This window comes from Aulonocara sp. 'chitande type north' Nkhata Bay, linkage group LG13 (genome assembly GCF_057382095.1).
Source record: "Aulonocara sp. 'chitande type north' Nkhata Bay isolate Kocher_YH1m ecotype deep benthic linkage group LG13, A_spYH_male_GT1.1, whole genome shotgun sequence".
NCBI lineage: Eukaryota > Metazoa > Chordata > Actinopteri > Cichliformes > Cichlidae > Aulonocara > Aulonocara sp. 'chitande type north' Nkhata Bay.
In genome coordinates this window covers 16163815-16180257 of record NC_141356.1, presented here as the reverse complement: position 1 = coordinate 16180257, position 16443 = coordinate 16163815, and the positions used below count along the sequence as shown (strand labels likewise).

The 16443-nt window shown below is 38.6% G+C and overlaps 1 protein-coding gene across 1 annotated transcript in view; it reads right to left on the bottom strand.

The window, feature by feature from the left end:
* The window catches only part of cdh5 (cadherin 5), a 69659-nt gene extending 53456 nt beyond the window's left edge, over window positions 1–16203 (bottom strand). Inside the window, exon 1 of the mRNA XM_086258861.1 lies at window positions 16120–16203. The gene's annotated coding sequence lies outside the window, so the exon portion shown is untranslated. The remainder of the gene's footprint in view (window positions 1–16119) is intronic.
* Window positions 16204–16443: the final 240 nt, after the last annotated feature.

The following is a 16443-nucleotide window of genomic DNA, read 5'->3' as shown; positions in this document are numbered from 1 at the left end:
CTAGTGCCCAGACTCTACAACTGCCTCCTTCATGCCTTTTCTTGATATTTTTCTTCCATATCGCTGTGTTTCCCCCTACTGAATGCGATTCAAATGCCCTCCCTAGAAGCACACAGAGCACCATGCAAGCCAAACAAATCTGACTGAGTTGTTTATCACAAGAGCTTGAATGTCAACTTGGCAAAACCTCCAGCTATAGTGTGTGGAAAGGAATGAGAGTAATTACACAGACTGACAGACACAAAAACACACGCGCACACACAAAATTGCAAGAGATGCAACTGTGCAATCAAAGACACAAACACACACACACACACACACACTGTTTTTGTATAATAAACAGACTGAGGCAACGCTTTCATGTCGTCTCTCAGTTAAATGTGTGTGATGAAGCCATTAATTGTCTTTCTCTCTCTACCTTTTCCCTCTCTTTACTTAGGCTCTATTCACCTCTTTCCTGTTTCCTCTAAACCTTCTTCATTCTCTTTGTCTCTTCCCACCTATTTCTGTCTTTCCACCTCTCTCGCTTTCCCCTTTGCCTCTTTTTCTCACATGGTTCAATGATTGGAGACTTCAAATTGCCACTGAATTTCATCATAGAACCCCACTCCTGCTCTCACTGCTCTTGTAGCCTCCTGCCAAATACACCAAGATATGCAAGAACACACACAAGCTCAATATGCCACCAGGACAAAAATCCATGTCAAAGACAATTGGAGAAAAGAGGGGGTTAGGAAAAAAATACAGGAAAAAAAAAACCCATTTCTTTTGCAAAAAGCAAAAAATATTTGGTGCAATGTTTGATCCACATAAATCAACAAGGGACGATAAGAAAGACTGAAACATTACACTCAACTAGGCAGTGCTTTAAATGTAGTGCTCTTCCTGTGGCCGTAACTAACCACTTTTTGTTGAAAAATGTATAAATTAAAAATTGCCATTATAATTTTGGGCATTTCTTTTTTTCCAAGATGGCGACGTTGTACAGAACAACAGATTTAAATTTATTTTTTCTTTTCTCTAATCCACACAGGTGGTCGTAGGTTTAGGAACGTAGGTGTAGGCTAACAAGTTGCAACTTGTTAAAAGACATTTAAACATATATTGGTGGGGGTGTATATGTATATATGAGCCTAGTTTGAACTAGGCTTAACCTAAAAAAAAATCCCAAATAAACTCAAATTTGTGCGTGCAATTCTTTTTTTGTTTTGTTTTATCAATCATTAAAGATGTATACCCTACAATCATTCCACCTTTGAAAAACAAAAGTTCAAAGGATTTATATAAAACCAAAAAGTACCATGACATTTATGACCATGACGAGTGTGTGTAAACTTCTGACCACAACTGTGTGTGCATATACAGACTCCCTAGGCAAAGGTATTTTACACTTTGAGCTTGACTAATCAGGTTTGAGTAGGTTTGGGCTACATGCAGGTTTAGAGCCCCTGTGGCGAGGACTGTTTGGAGAAAAAGAAAAAAAAAACTGCTGTTGCCCTCAGAGCCCAGGGGAACTAATCAGGCCATCTAGTTGTTGATTATTGTTTCTCAAGTCCATATTTCTGTAATGTTGATGTATATGACCAGTCACTTCTTCCTTTGAAAGTTCCTCAGAAATAAAAATAATAATAATTTTTTGTTTTTGCCCACAGTTATAAGCAATTTTCAGTTAAACAGGTCACATTATAAGGTGGGCAGCATGTAGATGGGAGATTGTATTTTGAGGCTTTTTTGGGCCCAATTTAAAGTTTCACTTTCGCTCACTGTTCACATTTAGTTAGGGATAGACACAAACAGTTTGTGGTTAAGGTAAGGAAACGATCCAGGTTTAGCTTTTAAAATTGGCTATTTAAAAAATAAATAAACCAAGGCTACAAAGCTTTATTCTACAAATTTCTCTGATGCTAGGTTTCCCCAAATCTAAAGGTAATGGCACCGAGTTCGAGCTAATTTTCACTCAAGGCATTACATCAGCTCACACAGATGGCCTAGCCTCTCCCTTCTGAAGGACAATAGTTTCTGTTTTGCCTAATTCCAACGCAACTATAATAAAAATCCACTTTTCACTAATCTACAGATCTTTCCAATGAAGAATCCTCCTAGAAAGAGAGCAGTGTGCGTTGTGATTTAATGAGCGTTATATCTGAGCTGTGTTTAGCAGATGTTCTTGCAACAGTTAAATGAGTCTTATAGGAGAACAACATGGATCTGGACAAATCAATGCTGTGAATCAATCATTTTTAACTTATCCATCGTTAAATTATATCCAAGCAAAATAAATTGTTCTATCAGTTATACTAATACTGGCAGGGGCAGCAGTGTAAGCAGACATTCCTAGAGCTTCTGCTCCCTGTCCACTGGATCCAGCTCTTCTGGGGGAATAACAAGGCGTTCCCTAGACAGCCAAAGTACATAATCTCTCCAGCATCCGGAAGAGAGTCCTGGGATTCCCCAGGGGTCTCCTCCCAGGTAGACATGCCCAAAACACGTCACCAAAAAACCATCCAGGAAGCATTATAGTGAGACGCCTGAACTACCTCAGCTTACCGCATTTTATTGAATTTTTTTAAAAATATATTTGGCATTAGTCAAAACTGATGTTTTAATATGGGAATCCCAGAAAACTGATTCTGTTCATCTGGATGTTGCATTTCGAATATAACATCCAGATGAACAGAATCAGTTTTCTCAGACCTTACCTGTATGATTGAGCATACTTCAAGACCTTTAATATGGGAGGCTCAAACTACTATTGTCACAGTAAAATAAAATAAAATAAAATAAAATAAAGGTTTATACCTGGGACATGGAACATGTCCAATATCTTTTATGGCACCTTAAGAATATAAGATATCTCATGTGTGATTTCAAAGTGTTGAGACCGCGTTGTTCAGCAGTTTTACTGCTCCTTAGTAAATCATATTTCCTAAGAACATGGCCAGTCTGGTGACCTACAGACAAAGAAAGGTAAACTCTTAAAAACGCTATCAGTTACTTTTGGAAAACAATAGATACACGCAGCATTTTTTTTACAAATTCTGTTGTGTTTTTTAAAAACACTATTATTTATGACAGTGATGAATAAATGAACAAACAAACTTCCTCTTCTGATAACTGATAAAAACACCAAGAGGTCTCAGCTCAAACCTTATCTTCTTCTAATTACACTTTGCTCTTTGAAGTGAGGTCATGTTATTGTTGCAATGTATACAAAAGGAAGTTAGTCACAGAGGTAAAAAAAAAAAAACCTCAAATACTTTTCAGACTGAATAAAATGTTACGACATTTACCGTAACAAACCAGTCAGCTGGCTGGCTATATTGTCTACAGTTGAATCTAGAGTCCCATTTAGGGAACTGAGGCTCATATCAAAAATCATTTCCATAAAAGGATTTCCTCCTTGCTCACATCTGGAAAACAAGTCCCATAGAGTGATGTGTTTGTGTGTATTTGTTTGTGTTTCAGTGTGAACATGTATGGCGTGTGTGTGTGTGTAATGCGCGGACGCACGTATGAGCACGTGTCCACTTGTGCATGTGGGTGAGCCAAGTGAGATAATAGAAACAATACTTTATCTGATCTAGCCAGTCCTTAATCAGGTCTCCCCAGTCCTTCCTGCTGGTGGTTTCCATAGCAACAACCCTTCACTTCTTTAAAGTGCTCCTCTGATTTGTTGTTTTGTACTAAAAGTATCTTTGAAGACACTTGGCTGAACCTCTAATAAAAACATAATGAACAAAATTAACAACATGCTGCTTAAATTGTAGAAATCTTTTATAAAACTTGGCTGTGATACAAAAAACATATCAAAATATACTAATAAGATTGTAAGAACAGCATTATAGGATATATCATAAATACTTAAAATTCACAATGGCTTCATCCTGGTCACATCTGATAGTGTTAAAAATTAGAACCTTTCACTTCAGCTTTACTTTTGATAACATATTCTTATAGACATTACTGACTTTTCTCATTTACCAGTGCATTGTATCAAAGTTGTAAAGTTTTTTGTTTGTTTGTTAGCCTGGGGGGGGGGGTCCTAATTGAGTTGACAATTTTAATTAATTTTATCCAGTATTACTTTATTTTTTCACATTAATGTTAACTGGTTTCTATTTTAAACTCCTTTATTTTGCTGTATTTCGTTTTTATTGCTATTATTGTTACAAATTTTAGTCTATGTGAGCTTTAAATCGCAATATATTTTAATTTATTTTTGTCTTTTTATTAGATTTTTATTTAATTTGCTCTGTCTTCTTATGTTGTTAGCATTAGTCTTCTCTGTAGCACTTTGATTTGCACTGATCTCAAGACAAGCCGCTATATAAGAGATTGTTTTGATGACCATGGTTAGCTGCTAATTTACTGTTTTCATTTTAATTTTTATCTTCAACCCTCAAAAGTGGCAGTAGAGGAAATTGCAGAGGAGTTCTTAAAATATTCCCAAGGTGTGGCTGCATCGAGTTGAGTTTTTACAGTGAACTTAAAGTGACGTAAAGTAGTTATCCAGCTGCACTGGTCAGAAGTTTCCATCAACTCAACAGGAAGACAGAGGTTACGGCATTTCACAGTGCTCTCTGCATGTGTGTGTGTTGCATGCTGCTACTGTTTCAATAGTAGGAAGTCAGTGTGACCCCACACAGTAGAAAAATTCCTCGGCCCAAAGCATTTCACACTGGTAACATCACGTTGAGGACATTTACTCGCCTGCAAGTTACTGTTGATGATTTGTGGCAGAAGACTGAACAAGCAGTGGTGGTCCACAACGTTTCAGTACAATGTTTCAGTAAAAGAAGGCACTTCTCACCGGACATCCAGTTATCCGGTTCTGCTTGTCATATAGCATGCTGGAGAAGGTGTTCTTCTGAATCGCTACTGAATAAATAATTATTCAGTAGCAGCACTTGAAGTTGCCATTGTGATTCAAGAACTAGCTAACCAGTGACCAGTGTTGGGGAGTAACGGAATACATGTACAAAATGCGAAGAACTGTATTCCGTTACAGTTACCGTTTAAAAAGGTGGTATTCAGAATACAGTTACTTTGCTGAAATAAAGGGCTTACACGGCGGTATTTTCCTGTATCATATGTTCAGCTATGCCCTCTCTATTTTTGGTTTCCACACCCCAAGCAAAACACGCATTGAGAGGCTCTAATGCCTGTATCTCAATCCCGCGGCCCATGTCACCCCTACTTGCGGCCCACATAATGATGTGAAGAAATATTTTTAAAAAAGTATTCACAAAAATTATTTAATATGAGTGTTACAGGCATAGTCCCAAAGAATGTAGCCTCATGGGCAGTGTAATCTGTGCTGCAGGGAGAATGGACTGCCATACCCGTTATGTGTCTGTGAGCGCCAGGGAGGAAGAAAAAGGAGAGTCGAAAAGTAAGAGATGTCACTGACCAGAAGCGGGAGATGGAAGCATGTAAATATAATAATAACCACTGCAGCCAAAAAGAATATCTGACGAGCCCAGTTGTAAGTAAGCTATTAAGACTCGACTGTACACTGTGTTCATGTTTTCCTCCGAAACAATAAGTTCCGTTGGAGCAGCCTTTCAACGCCTCTCTCTGTCTCTCGCTAGCAAAGTTGACCCAGACAACAAAGTAAAGCTAGTTTTTGGCTACGAGCCCGACACGAACCCGACGTATTAGCCAGAGGTCCCTTTACTACGGTTCGGACTTCGGAGCCGCGGACCTGTTTTCTATACGCGTGGAATAGTTTTCAATACGAGATTGCTGCAAAAAGTGCAGCCTTACCTAATGTCCACCCTACTGTTACTCATTTTATATTAATATTTAAATCTAGTTGGTATTGGTATGGCAGGTATCCTTCAGTAATAGTAATAATTCACACAGCAATAGTACATTCATGTAGTTGTAAAAAGCATGATAATATAATAGGTAATCCAAAGTATTCCGAATACGTTACTCTTATTGAGTAACGTAACGGAATACGTTAGAAAATACATTTTGGGGCATGTATTCTGTAATCTGTAGTGGAATACATTTTAAAAGTAACCTTCCCAAAACTGCCAGTGACTGCCTGTTCTTCTCTGAGCTGTGACAATGTGAAATGTGTGTGAACATGGGAATGACGTTGAATTGTCCAGTCGACTCCAACACTCTGGGCCTGTGGAGCACAGGTCTATCAATGCCTCAAGCTTGGGTCTGGAAGAAGTTGGTAATTCCTTAGAGCAAGGCATTCAGTCAGCTTTTAAGTGATTCTGACAAAACTCACACTACTCAGGAGGGGGAAGCAGCTTCTTGCTGACACTGCATGCAGTGGGAATGGAATGCTGCTGACTTCAATACAGGACATAGTTGGACAATGGAAGGAATAACTAGACGACCTCCTCAATCCTAATACCTTCCACAAACAGAACAGAGTCTGGGAACAAAGGGAATGGCTCGCCCATCATAAGAGGTGCATGAATCTGTCTGCTTGGTAACCATTGGAACCCGGAAGAATAAAGTGGTTTAAATTGTAGTTGGGGTATGGGGAATGTAGTTTGACGAAATTGTGTAACAAATAGTTAAAATTAGATGAACAGAATAATTATTTCAGGTTTATGAAGTATAATTAGCACACTGGAATGTATATCCCAACAGACATGATGCAAGAGGCTGAGTAGATCCCAGACAGTAGTCCATCACAGGCCTAAAAGATAGACATACATATCCACATAAACTATATAGAATCTCCATTTATCATAACAATGTGGGAGGAAAGTGGAGGACACGGAGAAAGCCTAACTGTCAATCATGTCATTGCTTTATTGCACATCTCGAGTCTTACTATTAAGTTTAGGTAGTATCACACTTTTCTGGCTGCAGATAAAACTTTATGAGTCTATCTATAAGTCTAAATTATTTTCTTTAGTCTAATGTATAACATAATGCATACTTTCTTTCTGTGTATGCAATGTCTAGTATTTGCAGTGTACATCGTTTGAGTTCAGATCACTAATTCATTGCGTTTGCCTATATTTTCGCTGTTTTTTAGTGTGGACACCACTGGAATTAATGCTTTTTGGCTTCTGCTGGTTAGTGTGAAGTAGATATAGATAAAGAAAAACATTTGCCTTTTAATAAATTACCAGGATGTTCTTCAGTTGTTTAATTATTCTGTGATTAAAGAAAATTACTATAAAAGAGATAAGCTGCTAAAACACAACTCAAGTTAAAGTTTTTTTTTAAGTGCCTGAATAAAAAGCTAATTTCTTATCTTACATACTTTCTGTCTACTTTTTGTCACGCTTTCCTGTCTGGATATGGTAGTTTCCCAGTGTTAGTAGTTTTCTTGTTTTCTTGTTTAGTGAACATCATAAAATATTGACCTTTCAATTTCACCCATAAATCAGTTTATAATAAATAGAGAATCAAATACAGGAGAAGAAGTGATAACAGAGGGAGACTAGTGTAATGGAGAAAGCAAAGTCCAATAAGTTTACCTTTTTAAAATAGTATTGCAGTTCAGTCTCTTGGGTGAAAATCATTTCTTTCATATCCATAAGACAGAAAAAAGTCTAATATGCCTCTTCTAGTATATTTAGGCTCTAATGTTTATTTTAGTGATTCTAGCAAATGTGACCAGCCATCACTTTGGTCCAGACTCACAGTCTGAATTGAAAATGATTCCTTAATTTTCATCTACTGCCACTTGTTTGTTTAAGAAAAATAATCATTTTAAGTTATTCAAATTGCAAACTATATATAAAAGAAGGAGGTACCCACTGCAACATCATTCACTCACTATTATAGGAGTATAGCAGTTGTCATCTTGGTTTTCTAAAGCCAGAAGTGGCTATCCTTTGATGAAATGCAAAGATTTTTGGCTTAAATTTAAGCTACTAATGTTGCTAAGATAAGTGTATCCACTGGCGAAAGTTATTATTGGCTAAAATTATTTGCTAAGACACAAATACCGGCTAATAAATGCTAAATGACACTGTAAGAAGCACAGACTTATTGGACTGTGAGTTACTACATAGTAAACCATTTTATTTTTCAGATAAAAATTCAAACAGCACAAACACAGTCCAATTCTATGACTTGAATTTACATAAAGTGAAGGCAGCAGACATCTCAGACAGCTACAGCTGCCTGTGTAGGCATCTATCTGCCAGTCAACATGGTTACCTATCCAAATAATGCACCCATAAACCTATAAATAGGTTTAAAAAATTAAGTTGCAGCTTAGTTATGTTATTTGCTCTTTAGCTGTGGCTTTTTTCTTGTATAAAAAATTACTGCACTTCCATGCTGAGGTTGTTTCCTGATTAGAATCAATAGTTAGGGACATCATCAGCTTTTTCAACAGCTCCCAAAATTAATTGTTCAGGAAAAAGGTAAGGTGCCATAGAGCCATTGGACCTGAGTGCTGTAACCAGGTAAAGATTTAAAACTGGTGACCAATTTGGGTACTTTGGGTACAAACTTTGCTTTGCTTTTTGTATAGTACAAATGCTGGAAAGCAAATCCAGTACTGAAACTCCATTATGTGGACATTCAGTCCCAAACAGATTCTCTGAGAGTTTAGCAGTGACAGCTTTCAAGCCCAACTTTCAAATCCTCTTTCTGTCCCACCCCATTTACACAAATCCTCACCTCTATCTCTGTTTCTTTCGGTTCTGAGTTAATGCATTTTACTTTATAAAGGCTTTGCATTTATGCAGTCATGACAATCCCTCTTGGGGGTTTTGGTGTGTAAAAAAAATTAAGTACGTATATACACAGCTATGCAATTCAGCTTGAAATAGACATACCAAAGCTTAGTTAGCATTAGTTTCATGTTTGTATTTTTGGTCAGGAAACTAGCCTGAGGGGTTTAATCTAAAATGAAAGTAAAGTGGAAAGTTTTCAGAATCTTGCACAATAATAACATAATCAAAGGTTTGGCTCATGCAGAGCAGGGACTGTAAAATCTGAGATAGAAACTAAGTTCCAAGAAATGTCCCAGTTCCACACAGTTTAAAAGCAGTCAGCAAAGTTCAGGGTGAGCAATGCTTCCTCCTCCTCACAACATGTGTGTGATTAAAAACAGCAGCACAATAACAACCCTAGAGTCCCATCACCAACAGCAGAGGGCCGTTAAGACGACTGCACACTCCGTTCACAGCGCTGCCGAAGCAGGCACGATGCAGTCTGTGTCCAAAGGCTGCGACCAGATGGAGGCGTGAGAGGTGAAAGGTTTTCTCATGCTCATGTGTGCTTGTAGTGATTTGTTGGACTCCAGATCAAAAGTTCATGTAAAACGTGCTGATGATACCAACTGGAAAGAGTTTGGATTTTCACTGGCATGCAGTTGAAACTTTAGTGTACACAAGTAAAATATTCCTGTTATTATTATGGTTGTTTATTATTACTCTGTTATAAAAGGCATTTACAGCTACTCTCTTCATGAAAATAAAGTACCAGGTTGAGTCACCTCTAAACCTATAGGTTTCTCAAAATGTGCTCTCCAAGCCAGAGATGGCCTTTGATAACATTTTGCGCAACTCACACACAACGAGGACTGATATGGTGCATTCATCCACAGTTTGTATCATGCATATTGCATTTCAATTTCAACTCTGTTCTCGCCATCTTTGCAGATTAAATCCTCCTAATGTCGGTTCACTAATGGTAAATGGTAAAGCACTTTTCTACTCTCCTGAAGACTCAAAGTGCTTTATACAACACACCTCATTCACTGATTCACACCCCATGGTTAAAAAATATAAACCAGCACAAAAGATATAATTATAGACATAAATCTTCATCTTCGGATAGATTACAAACATTAAATTGAAAAAAAAAAAGGTTGGTATTTGCATTTTTCTTCTGTAGCCTTAAGTCAAATACTAGCACACTAAGTTGGTGCTCGGTGATCAAAAACCTGCTCTCAGCATTTTTTAATCTCCTGTTTAGTCAATTCAGTTTACTTGCAAACTAATGAAATTGCCACTGGTCATTGATGTACTTTTGTTTTTAGTGCAGATTTTGTAGGGAATCGAGATGTTGAATGTATTATATCAGCTCAAATTTTGGAGCATTTACATGGTGAGCATATTGGTATTCTTAATTTTTTCCTCTTGTGCCAAAATACAGCTTCACACAATCTGAGTGTGGCAGGAGACTTGGAAGATTAATGAGAGCTATTTATGGTTCATATGCAGAAAGTGTATAAAAGTTTTTACACCTTTGTTCCCAAGATCACGTCCCAGTGCTACAGGGACCACAGAATCTTTATCCTGTTACTCCAATTATTCAAAAAGTGTGCGGAGTGTCATTATTCTCAGTCACTACCATCATGAAAAGGTCAGGAAAAGCCTTCAGGTATGAAACAATCACATCCACTCATAAGCACATGAGAAAGAGGGGGTGGCTGACATCGACTTTACCCCAGGCAACAACAGCATCTGGTGTGCGTGTGTGTTTTAATCTGAGCAGAGTGTGTGTTTAAAGCGCAGTGGGATGATCTCCCCTCATATCCAAAAGAAGGAGTGGAAAAGTGAAGGGGGGTGGTCTAAGCTTGTTATTAGGAACACCCAGATTCTGTAGAAAGGGATGGGAAATCCCTTTCTGTCTCTTTTTATCTTTCTCTGGATTTGCAGTCCAGATGCCCCCTCACCCCATCTATCGTCCACTACTGCTCCTATGACTGCAGCTTAAGCTGCATTTTCCCCACAACAACAGAAAATTTATTGTTATATTGTTAAGCCAGTTCTAATGTCTACATAAAATCCTCTTCCTCACCCCCACCCACCACAAAAAAGAAACACAGGAATGGGATTATAATAAAGTGCTGCAAGTATAGTGAGACCTGCATCCTGTTTTTCATCATCCGAAGATGAAGGATTGTTAAAACTATAAGTGAAAAGATTTTAAAGTTAAAGGAAAACTCCAGCTTTTAAATTTGTTTAAGCCCAAAGTGTGTATTACACAATAAACGTGGCATTTTACAATACAGAGCCTTGTTGTGCTCAGTTGTATTTTTGTAAAAGTTGCTTCATTGTTGGACTGGAGGTTTCTATCTGAGCACCTCTACGGGAATGCGTGCTGATGTCTGGAAGTCTTTTTTGAGAACCGAGTTTCACAATTAAGTGAATCTGATGACTTTCACCCAGGAGACTTGAGCTTGGATCAAGTTTTTGGATTTAAGTTTCATCTCCATAGTTTTCTTTTCACTCACGATTTGGTTAGTGATTAAAGTAAAACTGTGTACTATAATGTAAACCACATGTTAGAAAGCTTGCTAAAATAAAATGATGATGGTTTTCATTGCACTTTTTCACATGACTGCAAGAGATCTCTTGGTTTACTTTCTAATCTGATCACTGATTCTACATTTTGAATAGGTCAGATTGGATGATAACACCTTTTCTGACCTTCTAGTATCCATATCAATGTAAATTATATTGATTTCCTTCATGGCACCACAACAGCTTTGATCTGCCTGTTCATGGAGAAGGGGTGCCTGTCACCCAAATACTGATAAATACGTTTTGGTTTGGTGGTCATTTGTACCCACATGAACAGCTCAGCCAACAATGCACAACCAAAAAAGCAATTATTGTTGTTTCTGGATACAACATTATAAAAATGCCTGGATGTAAAACAGGCAGAAAAATGCAGACATGCTGCTCAGTCAGATAAATGATAGTTAGTGACAAATAAAACAGAGCTACCAGAGCAAAGAGGAGCACCGAGGACAGAGGGCAGTATTCATTTAGCACGCAAAGGCCAAGCAACGAGTTCACCAAGTCACTATTTCTGGGAAAGCGGATTCAGTGGAACGATTGGATTTCAGCACCGTGGCCCAGTTCCTCTGAGCTAGTGACTCTTTACTGCAGGCTAATAAGACACAGAAGATCAGTCAGCCACAATGAGAAGACAGACAAAAATAACTAACTAACTAAATAAATAAATAAATAAATAAATAAATAAAAGTAAGACAGAAGGACACAATAGCAGCAGGTGGAGATATTTGGTGAACTCCAGTGGTAATACATGTACACACACACACACGCCCAGGGGGATTTAGTTATTGCCCAGGGGGCAGCAGTTGTATTTGATGTGTGATTAACAGTTTAATCTGTAGTCCTTCTCGATATGATTAATGAGCCATAAATAGCTCTCATTAATCTTCCATGGAAATAATGACATTAGCATCATTAAGAGGATCTAGATTGTTGGCATAATTTGAATTTTTCAAGGCTGCTGCCCACTTTGTGATTGTATGTATGTGGTTATCAGATCAATCATAAAGCACTGTCAAGAACATCTTTAACAGTTTCCAGGTTTGAGTCTGTAAAGTGTGCCACATTGAAGGGTTGGTGCACTGGTTCAAAGGTAAAATGACAGATTAAAGCCCTAACTTAACATTGCTGGAAGCTTCTTCTCCTGATGGCAACCAAATGGTTTTAAAAAGTGAGAACATTTGTCCTCATGCATGTTATTACTATTACATCGAAATAAGGAAACTTACTGCATATGTTTTAATTTAAATCTGAATCTGTTTAACCCGTTTGTTGAAATAAAGTTCAAAAATTTTGTTTTTAGAGAAGGGCCCAGAGTCAGCCGTTGTAGCTGGGTGTGCTCTTGTCCTCTCTGATGCCTGCAATTTGAGACGTGAAGCTTGAGTGAGACATTTTGGCTTGTTCTTGCTTCTTTGCACTTGTAATGTTTAAGAATATGATTCACTTTGTTTGGTCTTCTTTTAGCTTTAACTTTAGGTGAGGCTACTTGCATGTTAGATGAACTGTACCAGCACAAATATTTAGAATAATTTTGCAGTGTGTATAATGCTAGGCTCAGACTATACAGTATAAACTTTACTTTATTTTATTGAATTATACAACACTCTTCACAGGATAAAACCCACTAAGTGCTTCACAATAATATAAAACAAATAAACAAAAACCAACACAATCAAACATACAAGCCAAATCTAATCAAAAGCTAATCTAAATAAATGAGTCTTAAGATGATGTTCAAAAGAATAAATACAATCCAGGCAACGTGAAGATGGAGAGAATTCCAGAACCTGGGGGCCACCGCTCTAAAAGATCTATCACCTCTGGTCTTAAAACGTGTTCGTGGGACTACCAACAGCCTTTGATTAGATGATCTCAGGCTGCAAGAGGGAGTGTGAGGTTCTAAAAGATCAGAAATATAGATAGGAGCATCATGATTCAAAGCTTTAAGAGTCAGGACTAAGATTTTAAAATGAATTCTAAAATGTACTGGAAGCCAGTGTAATGATCGTAAAACTGGTGTAATGTGCTCTCTTTTTCGTCCATCCATCCATCCATCTTCATCCGCTTATCCGAGGTCGGGTCGCGGGGGTAGCAGCCTAAGCAAAGAGGTCCAGACCTCCCTCTCCCCAGCCACCTCCTCCAGCTTGTCCGGGGGAATACCAAGGCGTTCCCAGGCCAGCCGAGAGATATAATCTCTCCAGCGTGTCCTGGGTCTGCCCCGGGGCCTCCTCCCGGTGGGACATGCCTGGAACACCTCGCCCAGGAGGCGCCCAGGGGGCATCCTTGCCAGATGCCCGAACCACCTCAGCTGGCTCCTTTCGATGTGGAGCAGCAGCTGCTCTACTCTAAGCCCCTCCCGGATGGCCGAACTTCTCACCCTATCTCTAAGGGAGAGGCCAGCCACCCTTCGGAGGAAGCTCATTTCCGCCGCTTGTATCCGCGATCTCGTTCTTTCGGTCACTACCCACAGCTCGTGGCCATAGGTGAGGGTAGGGACGTAGATCGACCGGTAAATTGAGAGCTTCTCTTTTTCGTGTCTTTGTTAAAAGCCTTGCCGCAGCATTCTGGACTAACTGGAGACGGTCAAGATTCTTTTTGCTCAAACAGAGAAAAAGACTGTTACAGTAATCTAAGTGAGAAGAAATAAAAGCATGGATAATCATGTCTAACTCAGATTTAGACAAAAAAGTTCGCAGTTTGGAGATGTTTCTTAGCTGAAAAAGGCAGTTCCTGCATTTGTGTTGTCTGCCGAGATTATGGGCAGACAACACAAACATTGGTTCGGGGTGGAAATAAAAATGGGTTTTACATTACAGCCAATTGTTTGTTGACCAATATATGTACAAAGCACTTGCCTTCACCTGAGTTTTTTTTCTCTGCTCATATATATACATAGACATGGCACGGTGAGAAAAAAAATAATGTTGCTGGTGCAGTTATGTAAAGCTGTGACACAGAGTACACTAGACAGCTGGTATCACACACACCGCTTCAGTTGCCATTGTCTCTTTACATGATTTTTACATTCTTTTCCAGAAAATGGTGAGCCCCACATGCAAAGGTGAACCTTGCTAAACTACTGCAGTGCATGCTGTGCAGCTTTTAATCGTGTATCTAATATGTAATATATCATGTATGTAATTGTGTAATCGTAGATCCAACCATGTAGTGGACACCTGATCATGACCTGCCTTCACACCTGCCCCTCACCCTCCACTTAGCATGCACACATTTTCCAGCTTGACATTTATCTTTGGTTTTGCTTGTCTTCCTGATTGCTAATGACTCTTTTTGTTTTGATTACCTGCTTGTCCTGATTTTGGATTGTTGTTGTACACTGACTGCTCCCTTGCTCCTGACTCTTTTCTGAATTTGATAAATTGCCCTTTTCAATTTCCTGGTTTAACGTTCACACCAAACACTAACATGCCAGCTCCTAGGATTTTAACACCTTTAAAAAAAACTGTGATGTTTTGTCAGCACATGTACTCAGTTCCTCAGTTTATATTTTGAAGATGCACAGTTTTCTTTGGATAATAAAGGCTTATTTGTTCAGATAGAGAGGGTGACAGCAAATTTATCAAATGCAAAAATCCCAAGCGCTTTATCCCATTTCTGACCCTTCTCCTCTCTCTAGATGTTGACAGCAGCAGTATAAAATGGTAACTCTAGAAAAGGTTCTTCTCCTTAATAACATGAATCGCCACTGTAGTCGTATATATCTAAAAATTATATTACTCATTTTTGGCCATCATCTATGCCAATAAGATATACGAGATTAAAAAGAAAGAAATAGTAACAAAGAGAATGCACCTAATAATGAATGCAAAGCATTAAAGAGGAAAAGGGTCGATGAAAGGAAATAGAGATAAATGAAAAATGACACAGATGCCTTCCTAAATACATATGCCTATCTGTGGAAGGCATATAAACATGACAAGTACATGAAAAACACATTCTTCCACACCCGAGCACACACTACCACTTTCAGCTCACTTTTCCACTAAACATCACTGTCACACAGCCACCGCTGTCCAGCTGTGCTCACAACTGAAACACAAAACACCACTGTAGGATAGAAAGTATTATATATGTATGCCTGCACACTAGTTCAAAAGGCGAACAATCAGAGAAGACCAGATAAAGTGTCTGAATATGTTTGCGAAGGTAAACGTTTTCGCTCAATTTGTATTTAAAAACAACCAAGTGGAAAAAAAACTCAAGTAAAAAATTTAATGTAAAAAAAAGTCACTTACCTTTTCAACCGTGACAATTACAAGCACTTGCTTTGGCCAGCGGGTATGTTCTTGCTCTGCCTTTTGCTGACTGAATCTGAAGTTTTGGTGCGTGCATGTGTTTTAAGGTCTGATGTTAATAGGTCTCGTTATGAACAACCTCTAATCAGTAAAAATAGCAATGTCGGTCAGTGTTTAGTCTGCACACACATTCACGCAGTGCAACACACACACATTTTCAATGCGGTTCACATGATCATTAAATTTCAGGGTACATATGTGTGTGCGTGTGTGTGATTACATGGTGTCGGGGTCTCTGGGGCCACTTAAGCCTCATGTTCGAAAAGGGCCTCAAATGCAAGCGCACTCTAAGAGTGAGGTCATTGGAGAAGGAGTGACAGCTTCAGGAAATGAAACACACCTCAAATTACAGCTAAACAACATTAACTAACATTTAAAACATGTGGTTTCGCATGACTCGCTTTCTCTCCATCAGACCAGCGTGTTTCTTGATTGAAACCTTGCCTTTTTCTGTCGACTGCTTTAAAACACAAACAGCAGAGTGTGAGAATGTCACACCGTGAACACCGAGGACTTTCTCTCCAGAATGAATATCGCACCGTTTTAATACTCACTATTTGTGCCAGACTTGTAGTTTTCCCCTTTGCCTCTGCGTTGTTCCTCTCAGTGCCTGCACACATTCGGCATAGCGGGAGATATCGAGGCTTGTTTTCCTCCCTTCAGAAGCCATCTGCTGTTGTTTAATATTAAAAGACAAGTTCTGGAGTTAAGTAAACCATCATAGTAAACATGCAGGTTTCTGCTGAGAGTTTTTCCCATCCACACATTCATTAAGCCACTTTTTGCTTTCTGTCAATCACTCGACACCACAACAGTTCTCTGCCTGAAGATAACCTTTTAAAGACACGCAATGCCTGAACTGAAAGTACAAAGGATGT